We start from the raw sequence: 21,594 nt of genomic DNA, 5'->3' as shown, positions 1-21,594 counted from the left end.
CAAATCTCCCATCATAACTGCATATAATCTTCCATTACTCGGCATTGAAGAAAATATTCTCGGGAATATTTTCTTCCCAGATTTAACTCCACACGCTGTTTTCTCGTGACATAACACTCCCAACACGTCGAGTCATCATCCAGAAGTTGTTTAACGCGGATCAGGCACATAAAAACCTCTCGATCACATACTTATAACTCTGAATGGACTACCTATAACCCGTGGCACTCTGTTTCCTTCCACGCGAGAATCCAGATAAAATCAGTCGAACCAAAGACCCGTATGATTCCTGTTAGGCTCAGTCAAGTCTTCCCAATGAATATCAGCCATTGAATCTCCTTCTATCACGCTAAAAAAATCCAACCCTAATTCTGCCTGCGTCTGAATTATTTTCCCGCCAAATTTGAAATTCAAAATGTAGATGATGACCTCCCCCTAACAGAGACGGGGGTGCGAATAGCAGTTGGCCAACTGAGGTGCCCCTTAGTAATTGAGGTACCCCTTAACCAAAATGAGAGTCCGCATAGAACATGTCCTCCGGGGGTGCTCCACATAATTTTTCGAGCCGAATTTTCCAACAATATTTATTTCCAAAAAATACCTATAAACACACAAAACACCATAATAAGGACGAAAACGAGTATTAACAATACGAAACATTGAGGACAAATTAGACACTTAAATGCGTCTATCAGAACTCTCACGATCTCAAGCCAATCAATTGATTGTACTCGTACGATAGAAGATGCAAGATCAGATCACACAACTACGATAAAAGTAGTATCGGTCTGGCATCACAATCCCAATGAAGTATTTAAGTCGTTAACTCGAGTTTAGAGAAGAAACTCAAGAGTTAATGGAGATCGACTCTAGCGAGAGCACTAGTAGCACACAGACGTGTGGGGATTAGGTTTTCTCAATGCTAGAAATCTCCTTTATATAGCCTTCAAATCAGGGTTTTGCCTTAGGTATAAAGCAAACTATATTGACCGTTAGATGAAACCTGATTTAGATGCAAGCCAATATCTCTCAACCGTTAGATCGAAATACATAGCTTGTCACACAAACTTGGATACACGTTTACTGGGTTTGAGAAAAACCATGCCCAAACGAGTACACGTATGTTGGTTCAACATGATAACCCAAAAGGTCAACCATATGAGCATCTCATATTAATCATGTTCTTCTTCACCATAACTAGTTCAATTGACTCAAATGAACTAGCTAAAAGTTGTTCAATTGCTATAATATCTTATGTAACTACACAAGACACAATTGAAACAAAGATGATTTGATTCGATTAGAATCGGCTCATGAACATTATAGCCACGGTTTGCATAAAGCATTCCTTAATAATTAATGTTTCATGTTCAGAGCACATCTTTAGATCATAACGTCTTAAGCTCACAAATAAGTTCGCGGACTTAAGTTAATCGGTTGAGTTTTCCAAACTCAGCAGAAAATCTCGGGTCGAGAACTTCCGCAAGTTCGCGGACTGGGTTCGCGGATTGAGTTCGTGGACTTAGCACATTGTGTGATCTCAATAATGTTGTAGTAAAAAGGTTCGTTGAGGCTTGTGAAGGAAATGAATTTTAGACTTAATAAAAATTTAAAAACAAACAAAACTTATTGCAAAATTGATTTCAAGATATTGGAAATAACCAAGACATTGATTCCAATATTACACATGAGGTAAATAATCCAAAACTCTAATTATCTTTTAAGTCCCTTATTTCTTAATTCATATATAATCCGGCAAATTCTCAAAAATTAATTGTATCCCCTAAGCATAGATTATCTAAACAAAGTATAACCTATCTAATTGAATCACAACTAATGAAGAAAATTATGCAAACAATTAAAAACTCCGCAAAAGCGGTGATTGAGTGAATTATAAATTATAAATTAGAGGAAATAAATGATTACCAATTATTCATGCGTAAATAGCTTCCTCACTGCCTTGGTTGTGGGAGAATTTAGCCTCTCATCATGTTGGAAACACGCTCAAAAGTTGATTTCATTTATGATCAAAGATGGGTTTACAAATGATAAAAGTGTGAAAATAATTAAAGTTACGGAGAACGATATCTGTTGACTGTCGCTGTCACTGTAACAAATAAGACTGTCTTGCGACAGTCGCTGAAACTGTAGCTTTTAAGACTGTTTGGTAACAGTCGCAATCACTGTAGCATAAACGACACAATGGTGTGCGTCTTATGTTCTTCGTGTTCTTCAGCAGCAGCAGAAAAATGGCAGCTCTGTAACTTGATTTTTTTCGACTTTCTGGTGCTCTATCTCTCTCCCAAACTATCCGTCCCCCTTACTGATATCCCATCACCTATTTATAACCCAGAAACAACAAAATCTCACGTAATAACTTCACATAATCCTCCATTACTCGGCAGTGAAGAAAAATATTCTCGGGAATATTTTCTTCCCTGATTTGCTTTCTCATGCGCCTTTTGTACACGGAATTTCTCCAGCACGTTTCTACCTAATACCAGTAGCAGTTATACATGCAATATCCTCACGAAATCTCCTCAACATGGCACAAAAATCCCGAGTATCTTTCCCATACGTGGCTTGCCCTGTTTTCTTCTTGCGAGTTATCCAACTAAATTCGATCGAAACAAACACCCATACCAGCTTTGTGATGACATATCACATCTACCCACTAAGTTTCAGGGATTGAATCTCACTAAATCACGTCCGAAATTCGATCGAAAATTCTGCCAGCAACTGTGACTATTTTCCCGCCAATTTCAATTTTCAAAAGATGAAGAAGAAGTACCTTGAATCCATTTTTCGGTGCCTTTAACACCGGGTGCTCTGGAGGTGCCCTTATCCAAAATGAGGATGCCTTTAGTACTTTTCTCCGGGGGTCCAAATAGCACTTTTTGAGCAACTTTTTCCACACAAGTGTATTTCTCCAAAAACACCTATAAACACACAAAGCATCAAAATTAGTACAAAAATCGAGCACTAACAATAGAGACATTGAGTACAATTTTGACACAAAAATGTGTCTATCAAATACCCCCAAACTTATTATTTGCTAGTCCTCGAGCAAAACTAATAAAAAATAAAACCGAGTTAATCTCGGGAGGGTTTACCAGAGGTGTATCCACAAAACCATTACTTCTAATTGGTCACAAGTATCCAAAGAGCTATGAGGACATACATATTCTCAACCTATCTCCAAGTAACTAGAATGCCAGAGAAATTAAAGGTGTCGGCTCTAAAGCTGACTGAAGAAAAGGGGAGACACATCCGCAACACTGCTAGATAAACATTGTAAGATGCGTCCGCTGCTTTACAGATGGATAAGATTAGGAGAGAGATAAAGATGATAGGGACATCTTCTACACAGCTGGACTAATTACGTGTGATGAGTTAAACCAGTGCTATAAAGATCTTGTGCCAGATTGAAAGCGGACTAACAAAGCAACCAAATTTATCTTTCTTCGACTCTCTCATAGTGCTCAGTAGAAACAACGTCTTCATCGGTCTTCAACTGTTGATGATAAACTATAGAACCTCATAGAACCTTGACAATTAGCTCTTCTCTTCGATTTCTTGCTTGACTTATAAATTTCTACTTCCCTTTGGCCTTATTGAACAAAACGTAACGATGATTTTTTTTTTTTTTTCATTTTTTCATTTTTTGTTTGTTTGTTGGAAACAAAAATTAAAAGACAACAATTTACATGGCCATGAGAGAAGAACTTTCAAAACTTGGATCTTCGCAACTTGTGATGTCTTGGTATCATGGATTTTAACAACTTACATCATTTGCTCTTATAACTTCAACTTTGATTTTTGAATTATTCTTTTCTATTGTTGCTTCTAAACCTAAAACGTCTTCAACTTTCTTCATAGATTTTGATGTCGCTCCGCTTGTTGATGATGATAAGTTTCTACTGAAAGAGAGTCGCAATCCAGTAACTAAGACTACATTGTGAGGTTGCTTTGTCTTTCTGGCATTTCCTGACCTACTTGCCTTTCCATCATGTATGGTTAGGTCCATCACGGTTACCCTCTAAAAGGAACAAGTTCTCTCCTGAATTTCAAGGATCTCAATGTCTTTTTGTCTAATGTCTCAAAAGGTTGTTATCCCTAGCATTCCAATTTATATATTTTTGGTGAGAAACAGTATGTAAACTTAGCTAACCGGATACCATGTGACGCTAGAAGTTTCAAAAGTGCAACTAAGAAGTTCTTCTCCACCCCCAAACTTAAATCTAACATTGTCCTCAATGTTTCTAATGAAAGATCAGTACCAAAAGTAAAATAACACGAGGAGAAGTTGGAAAGATAGTACCTGGGTGAAGAAAATCAAAAACTAATATACAACATACAACTTCCTCGACGGTCAATCAAGGGTAAACAGGGTCCTCCAGAGGGACCTCCTCAACATCACCTGTAGGAAAGGGCTCTAAAAAGGGTTTCAATCTCTGACAGTTAACCTTCGAAGAACTACTACCATCCGGTGTCTTAATTTCAACAGCTCCATGAGGAAAGACAGTGCGAACAATAAAAGGACCCGTCCACCGAGAACGTAACTTCCCAGGGAAAAGATGTAAACGGGTATCATACAGAAGAACTTTTTGACCTGGAGAAAATGACTTCCGTAAAATATTTCTATCATGCACAAGTTTCATTTTGTTCTTATACTCCTTCGAACTATCGTAAGCATCTATACGAATCTCGTCCAACTCATTGAGCTGGAGTTTCCTATGGGCTCCTGCCTTGTCAAGTGAAAAATTTAGTTGCTTAACAGCCCAATAAGCTCTATGTTTTAACTCAACAGGTAAATGACATGCCTTACCATACACAAGACGATAAAGCGACATTCCAATGGGGGTCTTAAACGCAGTACGGTAAGCCCATAAGGCATCAGTAAGCCTAGACGACCAGTCTTTCCGATTAGGATTAAGTGTTTTCTCTAATATACGTTTTATTTCCCTATTGGAAACCTCTATCTTACCACTAGTCTGCGGATGATACAGGGTAGCTACCTTATGTATAATACCATATTTCTTCATCAGAAGCCTAAAAGGTCCATTACAAAAGTGCGACCCTCCATCACTAATTATAACTCGCGGCGTACCAAAACGTGTAAGTATATTATTTTTCAAGAACTCAATCACAACCCTATGGTCATTGGTTTTACACGCAACCGCCTCAATCCACTTAGAGACATAGTCTACGACGACAAGGATGTATAGGTTACCAAAAGAATTAGGAAACGGACCCATAAAGTCAATTCCCCACACATCAAAGACCTCAACATTTAAAATAGGGTTCAAGGGCATCATGTTCCTACGGGAAATGGTTCCTAATTTCTGGCAACGCTCACAAGTAACACAGTAACTATGGGAGTCTTTAAACAACGAAGGCCAATAGAATCCACACTGCAATATCTTAGCAGCAGTCTTCTTAGCACTAAAGTGACCCCCCACAAGCATGATCATGACAAAAGGAAATAATACTGGACTGGTCACTCTCAGGTATACATCTCCTAATAATCTGGTCTGGACAATACTTAAACAAATAAGGATCATCCCAAAATAGGGCTTAACCTCCGCTAAAAACCTAGAACGATCTTGTTACCCCAATGTTGGGGCATTCGACCAGTACAATAGTAATTCACTATTCGCATACCAAGGTGCTTGGGTAACAAATTTGTTCATCAGGAAAATTATCCCTTATAGGAAGGGAATCATCAGGGAATCAAAAACTAGCCTAGACAATGGTCCTCTACTACATTTTCGGCACCCTTTTGTCTCTAAGTTGGAGAGACTCTTGCACAAAAGGATCCCTAACCAATAGGTTAGCAATCTAGGTTTTGTATCCCTCTTGAGACAAAAAGATTTTCAAAGCAGGATCAGTATATATGACGATCTTAGAACCTAAGAATAGGGTCTAAACTTGTCTAAGGCAAACACAATGGCTAACAGTTCCTTCTCGGTAGTGGTATAGTTTCAACTGTGCATCATTCAGAGTTTTGCTAGCATAGTAAATCACTGAAGGTAAATTTGTTTTTCTCGCTGACCTAGCAACAACACCAATAGCATAATCTGAAGCATCACACATGATCTCAAGGGTAAGTTCCAGTTGGGTGCCTTGGACTATTGGCGGTAGTGAGTAAAGTCTTAAGCTTCTCAAAAGCCTCTAAACAAGCATCGTCAAAGATAAACTTACATCTTTTGCAAGCAGTTGCAAGAGGTCTAGAAATCAAGCTAAAATCCTAATGGAATCGACGATAAAAACCTGATGCCCGAATGACCTAATATCTCTTACGGTTTTTTAGTACCTGTAAAGTCTTGATAAGGTCACTTTGGCTGATTTGCCTCTATACCCTTAGAAATACGATATGCCCTAAGACAATTCCTGATCGAACCATGAAAGACATTTCTCCCCAATTAGCACTAGATTCTTTTCCTTACACCTAGTCAACACTAAAGACAAATGATGCAAGCACTCATCGAAAGACGAACCAAACACTGAAAAATCATCCTTAAAGACCTCTAAAAACTTTTCTCCATATCGGAAAATATGCTCATCATGCAACGCTGAAAAGTCGCAGGGGCGTTACGGTAAGCCCGAAAGTCATGCTCTATACGCAAAAGTACCAAAGGACAAGTAAAAGTAGTTTTTTCTTGTCTCTGGGGCAATAACGATCTGATTGTAATCCTGAGTAGCCATCTAGAAAACAGTAATGACTATGTCCAGCTAATCTCTCTAGCATTTGGTCGATAAAAGGGAAGGGGAATGGTCCTCCTAGTGACCTTGTTCAGTTTCCTATGTCCAATACAAACACGCAACCTGTGGTCACTCGGGTCGGGATTAACTCATTGTTATCATCTGGACTACAGTAATACCGGATTTCTTGGGAACAACCTGAACGGGGCTGACCCACTTACTGTCTGAAATGGGGTAGATAATGCCTGCATCTAACAGATTAAGAACCTCGGTTTGAACTACTTCTTTCATATTAGGGTTTAGTCTTCGTTGCATCTCCCTAGAAGGTTTGGTATCTTCCCTAAATAGATCTGATACATACAAACAGTAGGACTTATACCCTTAATGTCTGCTATGGTCCACCCTAAAGCTTCCTTGTTGTTTTGAAGGACGGTCACTAGCCTACTTTCCTGATCACTATCCAAGTCGGAAGCAACAATCACAGGTAAAGTTCAGACGGGCCTAAAAACACATACTTCAGGGTATCTGGCAATGGTTTTAGGTCCAACTTAGGAGGCTCTTCTAACGAAGGAACGAGGGTAGACTTAGAAACTGGTAGTGGTTCGAACTTAGGTTTCCATCCGTTACTAATGTCTAACAAAGGGGTTGAATCTAACAAAGCATTCACCTCATTAATCACATTATCAATCGAAATCAATCCCAAAGTGAGCTAGGCATTTCTCTAACGGATCTTCTAACAAAGTGTTTGGTAATGACTCCTCAACTAATGTTCCTATCATGTTTACCTCTTCTATGCTCGAGTCATCTAGTTCAGAGGGTAACTTACTAATATGAAAGACGTTCACTCAATAGTCATATTACCAAAAGACAAGTTCATAATACCAGTTCGACAATTAATGATCGCATTGGATGTTGCTAAAAATGGGCGACCTAAAATCACTGGTATCTGGTTCTCTGGGTCAGGGACAGGTTGGGTATCTAGGATAACAAAATCCACTGGATAAATAAACTTGTCGACCTCAATAAGAACATCCTCGATCACACCACGAGGAATTTTAACGGACCTATCAGCTAACTGAAGTGTCATCTGGGTAGGTTTCATATCACCAAGTCCTAGCTTGAGGTACACATGGTATGGAAGTAAATTCACACTGGCTCCTAAGTCAAGCAAAGCTTTCTCAACACGGTATTTACCTATTGTGCAAGAAATGGTAGGGGACCCTGGGTCTTTATACTTAGGAGTAGTGGTATTCTGAATAATGGAACTCACGTGACTAGCTAGGAAGGCTTTCTTTTGGACACTAAGCTTATGCTTTCGTGTACACAAATCCTTAAGAAACTTAGCATAAGCGGGAATCTGCTTAATCGCATCCAACAATGGTAGGTTGATAGTAACCTGCTTAAAAACCTCCAATATATCATTAAAGTTCGACTCGCTCTTAGTTGGAACTAGCAGCTGGGGAAACGGGGCTCTGGGAACAAAGCCGGGCTCAGCAGGACCCTCATTGGTCTCTTTAGAGACTCTATCAGTCTCCTCATTTTCTGGCTCAGAAGGGTGAACTACAGCATGTTCACTATTAGGCATGGCAACCTTATTGTCAACTTTCTTTCCACTTCTAAGGGTTGTAATAGAGTTCACATGATTGTACGATTTCTCTACTTTAGGATTGGGTTGAGTTTGACTAGGAAACTTACCTTTTTCCTTCAAAGATTCATTTATCTGACTAACCTGGTTTTTTAACTCAGAAATAGATTGGGAGTTAGCATAACCTATATTTTTACTTTCTTTTATCCCTTGAGCAACCATTAGGTTGATCTTATCAGAGTTTTTAATAAACGAGGCTAGAGTGTCTTCTAAACTTGTGATCTTTTTATCCGAAGGGTTCTGAAACTGGGGTTGACCTGAAAAGTTCTTAGCATAAAAAAAACCTGGGGGAGACTGAGAATTACTAGACTGACCTTGATTCTGGCCCTTAAACCAAGAAAAATTAGGATGGTTTCTCCAACCAGGGTTGTAGGTTTCTGAGTATGGGTGAAACTTCTGACGGTTCTCAAACCTAGCGTTGTTATAGACAACACGGTCTTGTTCTTCACTAACATGACCTTCCCAAAACGAGTTATTGGGCTCTACTCCACAACTAGATACTTGAGTGTCTCTAATCCTATCATCAGGTTCAACAAGAGACCTATAATTAGGTTGATTCAATTCCAAAGCTTCTAACCTTCTAGACAAAGCAGCAAACTTAGCATCTGACTCGAAGCTTGTATCTACCACATTGGTGCTACTTCTATTGACCAAGAGTCTTTTAGGGGGTTCAACACAAGACTCCCACTGTTGGGATTTTTCAGCAATAGCTCCTAAGAAGGTAAAAGCATCATCAACATTTTTACTGGTGAACTCACCAGCGCCCATAAACTCGACCATGGCTTTGGTCGAATAGTCTAAACCATTATAAATAATCTCAACAAGTTTCATCTTATCAAATCTATGGTGAGGACACTGGGATAGGAGATCATTGAATCTCTCTAAAAACCTATAAAGAGACTCTCCCTCTTGTTGCACACTAGCACTAATTTTCTGCCTAACAGCTGCAGTTTTATGCTTAGGGTAGAATTTCATATAGAAAGCAGCAACAAGTTCCTGCCATGTTTCAATGGACTCATGTGGTAGGTTGTTCATCCAGGTCTTGGCTTTATCTCTCAAGGAAAAGGGAAACATCTTAAGTTTCAAAACTTCATCAGTGAGGTCTTTTATTCTAACTGTCCCACAGATTTCCTCAAAGTCCCTAATATGAAAATAAGGGTTCTCATCATCTTTTCTTAAGAACATAAGGATCATCTGAAGAATACTAGTTTTTATCTCGAAATTAGCCGTACTGGCTGGCAATTTAATGCACGAAGCTCGGTTGGTCCTAGTTGAGAACATGTAATCTTTCAAAGTTGCCATCGCTGGCACAACTGAAGTACTAGGGGTACCTTCCTCACGAAGAGACAGATTTTCAAAACTGAAGTTTCCAAAAACGGGGCTCTTAAAAGAAGAGTCTTCGAGCTCCCCGCCTTCACAAGAAGAACTACTAGGTTTATCACTAATCAAACGACCTAGAGTGTTTCTTTTCCAAGCCCGCTCTCTGATAACCTCGGGCATACACTAGAAAAACAAAAGAAAAATAAAAGTCCTAAAAGGAAGGGAAGTTCTATGCAAATACAAACAAAGATGACTCCACCACAGAAAACCTACTGATTTCTAGTAAACAAAAAGCATGATGGCTCCACTTAGATTGTTTCTAGACCAGCTTCTAATCCTTCGAATGAGAATTCGTTACAATTTGAGAAAACCCCTCTGGAATAAATCCGAGTCAAAGTAAGTTGAATATAGGCGAGGGAAGCTGCGTGGAGCTTTGATACCAAGGTCTCACCGCATTACAAGGCGGCGCAGTCACGCATTCAACTCACAGAAACCATCATGAACTTCGAAGTATGCTTAAAAGAGTAACCAATATTTTTCGAACGACTACTAAGCTCGTTACCCTATAGGTCTTGTTCTATTCCAAATTTTAAAGCTTAGGTTCGCGTTAATTATCGTTTTCCTAAGGCGGGCAAGAAGAGAACGGTGATGAAATCCGAACCCTTATCTTGTATGGACAATCCTTGCCCTTTACTAGGAAATTAAAGCAGCCGTTTTCAAGTCCTCGGCATATATGCAAACGAAGGAATACAGTAACTCGCTGACAGGGGATTCGCGAGTGTTTCGACAAACTTACCTCCCGTTCCATACGGGAGATGAACCATTGAAGTCGACTCGGGCCACAACTCCAATGTCGTGTACGAACCCGAGGGGCCGAGGTGATATCGTAATCACCATCCTTCTCTGCAAACAGTTTAATATTTAATACTACCCTTTCGTAGGGTTTAAAAATAAAAGAATGTCCAAATGTCTAAGTCCAAAGTCCAAAAGAAAAGGAAAGTCTAAAAAAAAAAATAATAAAAAAAATGTCTCTCTTTTTTTTCTCTCTCTTTTTTAATAAAAAAGAAAAAAAATTCTTCTATCGCTCCTGTCGCTTTGTCTTTTACTCCAAGTCTTGAAGTATTCACCAAAGCTTTGGCAAAATTTTCTTTCGCTCCCAATTCCAAAATATGTAAGGAAAAGACAAAAATCCAAAAACGTAAAGAAGAACAAATAAAATAAAAACAAATAAAAACCTAAAAAAAATCTAAAAACTCTAGCCTAAAGACAAGTCCGCGTCGGCGGCGCCAAAAATTGATGTGATCTCAATAATGTTGTAGTAAAAAGGTTCGTTGAGGCTTGTGAAGGCAATGAATTTTAGACTTAATAAAAATTTAAAAACAAACAAAACTTATTGCAAAATTGATTTCAAGATATTGGAAATAACCAAGACATTGATTCCACTATCACACATGAATAAATTATGGCAAATAATCCAAAACTCTAATTATCTTTTAAGTCCCTTATTTCTTAATTCACATATAATCCGGAAAATTCTCAAAAATTAATTGTATCCCCTAAGCATAGATTATCTAAACAAAGTATAACCTATCTAATTGAATCACAACTAATGAAGAAAATTATGCAAACAATTAAAAACTCCGCAAAAGCGGTGATTTAGTGAATTATAAATTATAAATTAGAGGAAATAAACGATTACCAATTATTCATGCGTAAATAGCTTCCTCACTTCCTTGGTTGTGGGAGAATTTAGCCTCTCATCATGTTGGAAACACGCTCAAAAGTTGATTTCATTTATGCTCAAAGATGGGTTTACAAATGATAAAAGTGTGAAAATAATTAAAGTTACAGATAACGATATATGTTGACTGTCGCTGTCACTGTAACAAATAAGACTGTCTTGCGACAGTCGCTGAAACTGTAGATTTTAAGACTGTTTGGTAACAGTCGCAATCACTGTAGCATAAACGACACAAGGGTGTGCGTCTTATGTTCTTCGTGTTCTTCAGCAGCAGCAGAAAAATGGCAGCTTTGTAACTTGATTTTTTTCGACTTTCTGGTGCTCTATCTCTCTCCCAAACTATCCGTCCCCCTTACTGATATCCCATCACCTATTTATAACCCAGAAACAACAAAATCTCACGTAATAACTTCACATAATCCTCCATTACTCGGCAGTGAAGAAAAATATTCTCGGGAATATTTTCTTCCCTGATTTGCTTTCTCATGCGCCTGTTGTACACGGAATTGCTCCAGCACGTTTCTACCTAATACCAGTAGCAGTTATACATGCAATATCCTCACGAAATCTCCTCAACATGGCACAAAAATCTCGAGTATCTTTCCCATACATGGCTTGCCCTGTTTTCTTCTTGCGAGTTATCCAGCCAAATTCGATCGAAACAAACACCCATACCAGCTTTGTTATGGCATATCACGTCTACCCACTAAGTTTCTGGGATTGAATCTCACTAAATCACGTCCGAAATTCGATCGAAAATTCTGCCAGCAACTGTGACTATTTTCCCGCCAATTTCAATTTCAAAAGATGAAGAAGAAGTGCCTTGAATCCATTTTTAGGGTGCCTTTAACACCGGGTGCTCTGGGGGTGCCCTTATCCAAAATGGGGGTGCCTTTAGTACTTTTCTCCGGGGGTCCAAATAGCACTTTTTGAGCAACTTTTTCTACACAAGTGTATTTCTCCAAAAACACCTACAAACACACAAAGCAGCAAAATTAGTACAAAAATCGAGCACTAACAATAGAGACATTGAGTACAATTTAGACACAAAAATGTGTCTATCAGCACACAAACGAGTTTTGGAAATCCCAGCAGAAATTATCGGTCGAGAACTTCCGTCAGTTCGCGGACTTGGCAAGCCAATTCCACAATCCTACCGATTTCTCTTGATCAAAAAAGTTCGAAAACTTCGGTTCAAGGAATACATGGTTATATAATCTAAACTCTCATTTCAATCATTGAAACATTCTCATAGGGCGATATTCAGTCGTGAAGAACAACAGACCTTTCTCGTCAGAGCAATTTCCAAAGTGATTGAAACTTTCATGACTTTCGTCACTAGGTGAAGATAAACCTGATCAAAGCGAAACGCTTTACCAACACATGATTTCGAGTAAAAGATAAGCAATGAATACTCAGCTCGAAATATTAAGTGTATATGATCTAGTCTATATAGCATACGACTTTTGTCTCATAAGAAGTAGGAGAAGAATAGATAAACTTTCGAGTGATAGATAAGTTCAAGTCTTCACATACCTTTTTGTTGATGAAGTTCCACGGTTCCTTGGTGTAGATCTTCATCGTTGTCGTTGAATCACCATGGAGTCCTTGATCTCAACTACACTTTTCCTATCCTAGTCCGAGACTTAGCTAATAGGCTAGAAATCAAGACTTTATAGTTTTGATCACTAACATTGACAAACATGCTTGATATAGAAACGCATGCGAGGTTGACCGAGCTATGCTCTAACACTTATGTTGAGCACAATCAATTAAATTGATCACTTTTTGTGTTTAATTTGATTACGTATTCCGATTAAATTAATCATGGGTTTACTCATGATTAATTTGATTGAGTTTTTTGGATATAAAAATCATTCTAATGGTTTTGGTATCCAATAAAAATCCTTCTTTTCTCTTGAAATTAAGGTCGCTCGTTGTTGTTCTTTCGGGAATGACATCAAATGGGGGAGAGTTCTTTTGAACTTGTGCTTAATGGTCATATCTTGAGGGGTGTGCGGCTGTGGAATTTTAAAGGGGTTATCTTGTATCTTTAAACTCCTTGATGAATGCTGTTAGCTTCGGCTATATGATTGCGTCTAAATAAGTTGATGTGTGTTTCTTTCTCTTAGTCATGAAATGTCTCTTACGGAAATTTCATTATGATCATGTTCTTGTACCTTTGCCAATTTTATTGACAAAAAGGGGGAGAATTAATATGTAGTTCACACTACAAATACATATGGTTTTCGGATCATTGTGTAAGGGGGAGTGGTTTCCATGTGAGATGGAGTATTGACTAAGGGGGAGTGATACATATCACCATAGTATTATTGTTGAAGTTGTGATACAATTTAACTTTGACGCTGTATAATAATACTATGATACTGTATAACAATGATCGAGAATTATGTTTTCTCATTGTTATAGCTATGGATCTTCAACAACGGTGATGCTAAACTTACAACCTTTGGGATCATTGGAGTACTTGGAAGTGACAAAGATTTCGAGGAATGTTGAAGATTAGACATGTGGAATAGGAGATACTAAAGTTTCATTATCTTTTTTGTATTCCATATTTATTGATAGTTTTGTCACTAAAATTGACAAAGGGGGAGATTTTCAGAGCATTGCTAGGTCGAACTCGCATGCGTTGCTATCTCAAGCATGTTTGTCAATGTTAGTGATCAAAACTATAAATCTTGATTTCTAGTCTACTATAGCTAAGTCTCGGACTAGGATAGTAAGTGTAGTTGAGCTCAAGGACTCCATGGCGATTCATCATACAAGACGAAGATCTACTCAAGGAACCGGTGGAACTTCTCGACAAAAAGGTATGTGGAGACTTGAACTTATCTGTCACTCAAAAGTCTATCTATTCTATCTCCTACTCTTTGAGACAAAAATTCGTATGCTATATACTACCTCCGTCCCTAATTAGATGACCTAGTTAAAATTTACTAGTAAATTTAGAAATGATTTATCTCTCAAACTACACAACGGATTTTCGTAAACTTTGTATCATCGGAAAGCATTTTAAAATACCTATCTAATGAATATAAATATGGCTATCAAATTTTATATATTTCTTATAATAATACTAATGTATCACTCCACTTATTTATGGTATAGGTCATCTAGTTAGGGACGGAGGGAGTATATAGACTATGATTATACACATTTGGTATTTCGAGCCGAGTATACCTCGCCTATCTATATCTCAAAATATGTGTTGGTAAGCTTTTCGCTTCGACTAAGTTTATCTTTACCTAGTGACGAAATTCATGATATGTTTCAATCACTTTGAAAATTGCTTTGATGAGAAATGGTGTAACAACTACATAACGTCCTCTAAGAATGTTTCAATAATTGGAATGAGAGTTTATATTACATAACCAATGGTGGACATAAGCATTGTTATGGAAACACAGTTATGTATAAGTCCTATTCCTTGAACCAAAGTTTTCGAACTTTGTTGATCAAGAGAACCGGAAGAATGGCAAGTGCCAAGTCCGCGAACTGTCGAAGTTATAAAACCCAAGAATTTTTGCTGGAGTTGACAAACTACTTGCATGAATCTAAGTCCGCGAACTCAGTCCGCAAACCCCGTCCGCGAACCGACGAAGTTCTCATCCCGAGAATTTCTGTTGGAGTTTGTAAAATCTGTCCGGTATCTTAAGTCTGCGAACCTAGTCTGCGAACTTGAGAAGGTTATATATCTAAAGATGATTTATGAACTTAAACTTAAAAAGTCTAAGGAATGCAGTTTGCAAACCGTGGCTATAAAAGTTCATGAACCGATTCGAGTGAATCAAATCATCTTTGCTTCAATTGTGTCTTGTGTAGTTACATAAGATTTCCTTGCAATTGAACAACTCTCTAACTAGTTCCTTTGAGTCATCTGAACTAGTTATGGTGAAGAAGAACATGGTTGATATGAAATGATCATATGGCTAACCTTTTGGTTGACTATTGTTGAACCAACAATGTACACGTTTGGGTACGGTTAACAAACCTAGAAGCGTGCATTTCATTTGTGTATAACAATCTAAGTTTTCGATCTAAGGGTTGAGAAATGTTAACTTGAATCTAAATCAGGTTTTCATCTAACGATGGATATTGATTGCTTTGTTACCAAGGCAAAACCTGGATTTGAAAGACTATATAAGGGGACATCTAGCAACTCTGTAAAACTAATCCCCACACCTTACATGTGATACTAGTTTGCGTGCTAGAGTCGGTTCTCCTTTAACATTTGGTTTTCTTCTTCTAAAACCAGGTTAAACGACTTAAAGACTTTATTGGGATTGTGAAGCCAGACCGATATTACTTTTATCGTAGTTGTGTGATCTTATCTTGCATCTTCTATCGTACGAGTAAAATATATTGATTGGCTTGAGATTGATATCTCTGATAGGCAAGATATAAAAAGTAATCACAAACATCTTCGTCTCATTGTTTGTGATTCCGCAACATCTTGTTTCGCTACCATACGATTAATATTGTTTTGAGGTGATTGATAACTCTAGGTTGTTCTTCGGGAATATAAGATCGTATTATCAATTGGTTCCTGTTCACCTTGATTATTATCAAAAGACGGAACAAAACCTTTCAGGGATTATCTGTGGGAGACAGATTGATCCTTCGATAGACTTTGTCTGAGTGAGACAGATTTGTTTATCATCAAGTCTTTGACTTTGGGTCGTAGAAACTCTTAGTTGTGGGTGAGATCAGCTAAGGGAATCAAGTGCGCAGTATCCTGCTGGGATCAGAGGCGTACGGAGTACAATTGTACCTTGTATCAGTGGGAAACTTATTGGGGTTCAACGATAGTCCAGTCCGAAGTTATCTTGGAGTAGGCTAGTGTCTGTAGCAGCTTAATACATTGTGCATTCAATCTGGACTAGATTCCGGGGTTTTTCTGCATTTGCAGTTTCCTCGTTATCAAAATTTCTGGTGTCTGTGTTATTTCAATTTCCACATTATATAGTTTTATCTTTATAATTGAAATAATACAGGTTGTGTGTTAGATCATCAATTAGAGTAATCCAACCTTTGGTTGTTGATTGTCATTGATTGATCCTAGGATATTGGTCTTTGGTACCATCCGAGTTATTCCTTGTATTTGATTACAACTCGCAGTTCCTGCTTGAGTAAATCAAATCAAGAGAGAGATATAAACTCGTTGATATACTTTTAATTGATTGAGTCTTGTTGATTCTCTTAAAAGTATATTCGAGTTTGTCCATACAGATTGCTAAGAGAAATATTGGGTGGTGTTGTTAGACCCCCACTTTTTCACATTCTATCCTAATCCGAGACATAACTATAAGTATACTAGAAATCAAGACTATAGTTTGATCAACTAAACTTGACAAACAAGCTTGAGATATCAACGCTTGCGAGTTCGACCGAGCAGTGCTCTAACAGGATATAAACTACATAACATGTGAAATTACAATACAAGGAATAAGATAATTAAACTATAAAACGAAATAAGAAAAGTACAGACAGATACCAACATAATAACCCAAAATAAACTTGACAATACCAAGCAAGAAAACCAAAAAAAACGAGCTCATAGGCTCTGATGTCTTTCCACATAAAGATTATCAAACAATTGTTATTCAGATGGCGTCATATTCATCAATTGTCTGCAAAGATTGAAGATTCTCCTTTGATCCATTGATAGGGCTGACTGATTGTAGATACTGTAGAATCAATGACTTTAATCTCTTTCAGCTCTCCATTTTCTTTTGGTTCAACATTGGGGTTTCCATTTGGTTTAATCTCAAGTTTAGTAATTTAGCCTTTTTAGGAACTGGTAAGGGTGAATCCCAATGGAAGTAATTCTACATCAGGATCCAATTTCTCATATAGGCAGTGCTATTAACTGAGGGTATTATGTGAAGATGAAGAAGAGATTTCATCCCAAAGACCAGTTACAAAGTTAAAGGCATGGCCAGGTCTAGCTCTCTTATTCACCATTTTCCACATATATGAGTCCCTTTGCCAATGTTGATATTGCAGAAAGGAGTAGCATTAGCACTGAAATTATTATTTGGAGCATTAAGATCTAGTACTTGAGTATTTTCTTTATCCTCGCTTTTATTATCTAAATCTTGCAAATAGTCAGTTCATGTTACCTCAGAAGCTGCTTGAATAGAAGTATCATCAGAGAGACTGTCCTCTGGTATTTCCATATCTCGTTGAATCATTGCGGTAACTTGTTGTGGGAGATAAGCATGATGATCTGGGTTTTGGTTTATTTCCTCCATAGCATTACTAGCATCTGCATGTTGAAACTCAACTTGTTCTCTGCTTGTTGTTGAGCAATAATGAATTGTTACAATTTTGCAACTTATGACCAATGAGATCACAAAATCCACAGAAGTTGTTAGGGAAATTGTGAAATTCAAATTTCACCTCATTTGTGTATCCCATTTTATTTTCTGTAATGACTCTAAACCTAAGCCTCTCCTTGTACCTAATGCTTGCTCAGACATTAATGGAGTAGATACCATTATCTTTGCGCACTGGGAATGAGAAAAGATAATATGTTTCCCATGCATGCTAAGTATCTCCTCAGGTTGTCACTTGTTACTTGAGCAGGTGTTAAATTGTGCACTGTTATGAAGAAAAATTCTTCATCTGGGTTCCATGTTGAGAGATTTCAGTTCCTTCCCAAATTCTAATACAGAACAGATCACCATAAACCTTTCTTGTTGCAACTGCAAGGACTCTGTGCATTTCATAGTACTCAAATCTTATTAAGAAAACCCACCCACTAACTGATCTAACTGAAAAACCTCCTTGAATCTCCCATTGAAATAACAGGGCATTTCTGACATCCCAGCTATTTCTAGCTACAGGTTCAGCAAATCTCCCTAACAGACAGCTTGTCCACAATTCATCTTCGTTGTTTTGAACTCTAGATGGTCATTAAGGATGAACTGTCTACCATTAATCATATTCAAGGCTTGTTGAAGTTGATTTATAAGATGAGATACATCACCATGCCAGATTGCATACATGGTGACACAAAGAACTCAGCTTGAAAGCTACACTACTGAAGAACACTGATACATCACCATGCCAGATTCCACTAACATCGTCTACTTTGAAGGAAAATCTTCGTAATTACCAATATAATTTTCTAATCAGGACCAGATCAGATACAAAAGCAAATGGTTTTGAAAAGACCCCACCCTCTATTCCTCAAACCAAAACGACTCCATAAGTACTAAATAAGGACTCCAGAATATCATATTATATAAGGAATTTTGTTGGGTTTTCACGCCCTTATGTCCCAACAGTCGGTGACCCTTATCAAATAAGGGGGGGCTAACTAGGAGTTTCCTAGTTAGGTTAAGTTAGAAAAGGAAACAGGTTTTGATATATATATAGTCTCTTGTCCGTGGGAACAAGAGGTGCAGAGAACATCCGCGACCAAAGACAGAGTAATTAGTTTTTGTGTCGTGAAGAAAAACAAGAAGAAAAGAGAAAAGAAGTGCAACCGCCATTAGGAATTTTTGGTGAAGATTATGTGAGCTTGAAGAAGAAGGGTGTTCTAGTGAAGAAACCGGGTTGGTTGGTGAAGATATATCCACCGCATCCTACATCTCTTCAAAGGATTTCTAGGGTTTGTTTAAATCCTAATAGTAGTAAGTTTCTCATCTTCTTTGTTTTGTTATTGGTTGAATCTACCTAAGTTTTGGTAAAGAGTTTGTTATCCATCGTTAGCGGTGAATGAGTAGAGAAAGAGGGCAATGTTATCCAAGTGATATATGCACCTTGAAGTCGTGTGGAACCCCAATTTGGGAGATATCGTTGTATCCCATTATTTGATCATAGTGGAAGTTTGCCCTTAATATTGGTGTTGTGGTGATTGGTATTATTTTCGTTGTATTGCGTATTATTGCTTGTGTAGTTTCCATATTGTGCATAGCATCCCGGATCGGTAATTCCCCCAACAAATTTGTGTTTTCAGGCCATCAGAGCCCATGAACAGCTAATTAGCCGAAAACCATGGAAGGAGAAGAAAAACCCGTAAAAAAAACTAGTTTTACGTGGGAAAACGTTTTTCTGGTTTTTAGACTCATCGGATGATAGCCCTTTCATTATTTTCTTTTAGCCAAAGGCAAACTTTATATTACATAAACATATTTATTACATCATGATTTATGAAAGGAGTTACTAAGTCAGGTGGATAACCCCAACACTCCCCACATAAATTCTGTTTTCGAGCTGCCTTTGCTAAAGCATCCGCAGCTTTATTACAAGACCTGTAAACAAACTCACAAGACCACACAGGAAAAATATTACATATATTAACACAATTTTTAAGAAGAGGTAAACATTGCCACTGACAAAGACTAGTTTGATGCTGTAAAAAGTTACTGATACTCAGATTGTCTGTTTCAAAAATGACATTAGACCAGCCATTTGAAGCTGCTATTTGCATAGCCTCTAACATAGCCCAGGCTTCAGCTTGCTCCACATTTATAGCTCTTTTCAATGTTCCCCTTCCCATGACATAGGCCCCTGTAGAATTTCTTGTCATAATACGAATACCAGTTAACAAAGATTCAGAGTTATATGAAGCATCAACATTTATTTCTAAGAACTATACAGGACGAGGAACCCAAGGAAGATGTAAGATGTAGTTCTATAAATGATAATGACCATGAGCCACAAATGAGGTATCTAAATGATGTTGTGCCCTGTAAGAGTTTATCTGATGTATGACAGTGTGATGATTGGGTGCTATATTGCTAAAAACATCCCTACATCTATGTTTCTAAATGAAGTGCATTATACAGAGAGCTAAGTGAACAACTAGAGGTGTATGTTTGATAGTTATATTCGAGCCCTTAAGCTGCCAAGTCCGAATCCATGAGAGAACCGAGGGATGCTGCACAATGGAAACGAATTGATTAGGAAAAAAAGTCTACCATATAACTTGAGTGAAGAAGCAATGAAGTAGCAAATGGTCAAGATCTTCAGTTTGATTCATACTACACAGAACACATATTTGATCATCAGCACTCAGGTGCCTAAAAATGCGAGCTTTCACAGGTATAGCATCATGTATTCCTTTCCACATAAAAATTTGAAACTTGTATGGAACTTTTAATTTCCAGAATGCTAACCAAAATTGCTGAGATAGACCCATTGAAATGTCTATATGCAATTCCTTTTCACAAAGCATCTTGTATGGTGAAGCAGTTGTAAACATGCCAGTACCAGTAAAAGGCCAGACCAACTTATCAACCTGATCTAATTGCAAAGGAATAGTGAGAATAGAGTTCACCTGGTCTGCAGAAAAGAAATGGCGAAGAAGCGGAATATTCCATTGATGAGTGAGAGGATCAATTAGTTCCGAAACCCATTGAATATTACTTGTATTCAGATCACTCCAATCTTGAATTGCAGTCTGCATGGAAGGAATCCAATTGGCAGTCCAGATATTGATTCGAGTACCATTACCGACTTGCCATTTTGCATTTCTAAGAACAATTTCAAGCCCAACACATATACTCTGCCATACCAAACTTGAATTGTTAGTTTTCGGCGGAGGGAAGAATTGCAGATCATTATGAGGGAAGTATTTACCTTTCAACAATTTTGCCCAAATAGCATCTTGGTTATGTAATAATTGCCAGGCCAATTTCGCAAGAAGAGCTAAATTGTAATTGGTTAAATTTTTAAGACCTAGACCTCCAAATATTTTAGGTACACATACCTTTTTCCATCCAATAAGTTGTCGTGGACGATTGTTGGTAAAATTATTCCACCAATAACGCCTTTGGATGCTTTCCATTTGATGAATTGTTGTTTCTGGCAGTTTAAGGATCTGCATTTGATACTTACTCATTGTACTCAGCACTGCATTCACTTGAGTTGTTCTTCCTGCTTGGTTAACCATTTTACTATGCCAACCCTGTAACCGGTTAGTCATGTTATCAAGAATACCTTTACAATTCTTTTGTCTTGATCTATGCATCAAAAGGGGAATGCCCAAATATTTTTCACCCAACCCCATAACTTTCATATTAAGAATACTAGACTTGTGAGCAATTGAAGTGTGCTTACTAAAAAACAAAGTTGACTTCTGCATGTTAATAACATGTCCCGAGGCTTGTCCAAAAGTTTGAATCAAATATCGAAGATGATCCATCTG

Source organism: Papaver somniferum, chromosome 1 (assembly GCF_003573695.1).
Source record: "Papaver somniferum cultivar HN1 chromosome 1, ASM357369v1, whole genome shotgun sequence".
In the NCBI taxonomy this organism is placed as follows: Eukaryota; Viridiplantae; Streptophyta; class Magnoliopsida; order Ranunculales; family Papaveraceae; genus Papaver; species Papaver somniferum.
The sequence above is the reverse complement of the archived record's forward strand: the minus strand, read 5'-3'. Positions refer to the sequence as shown.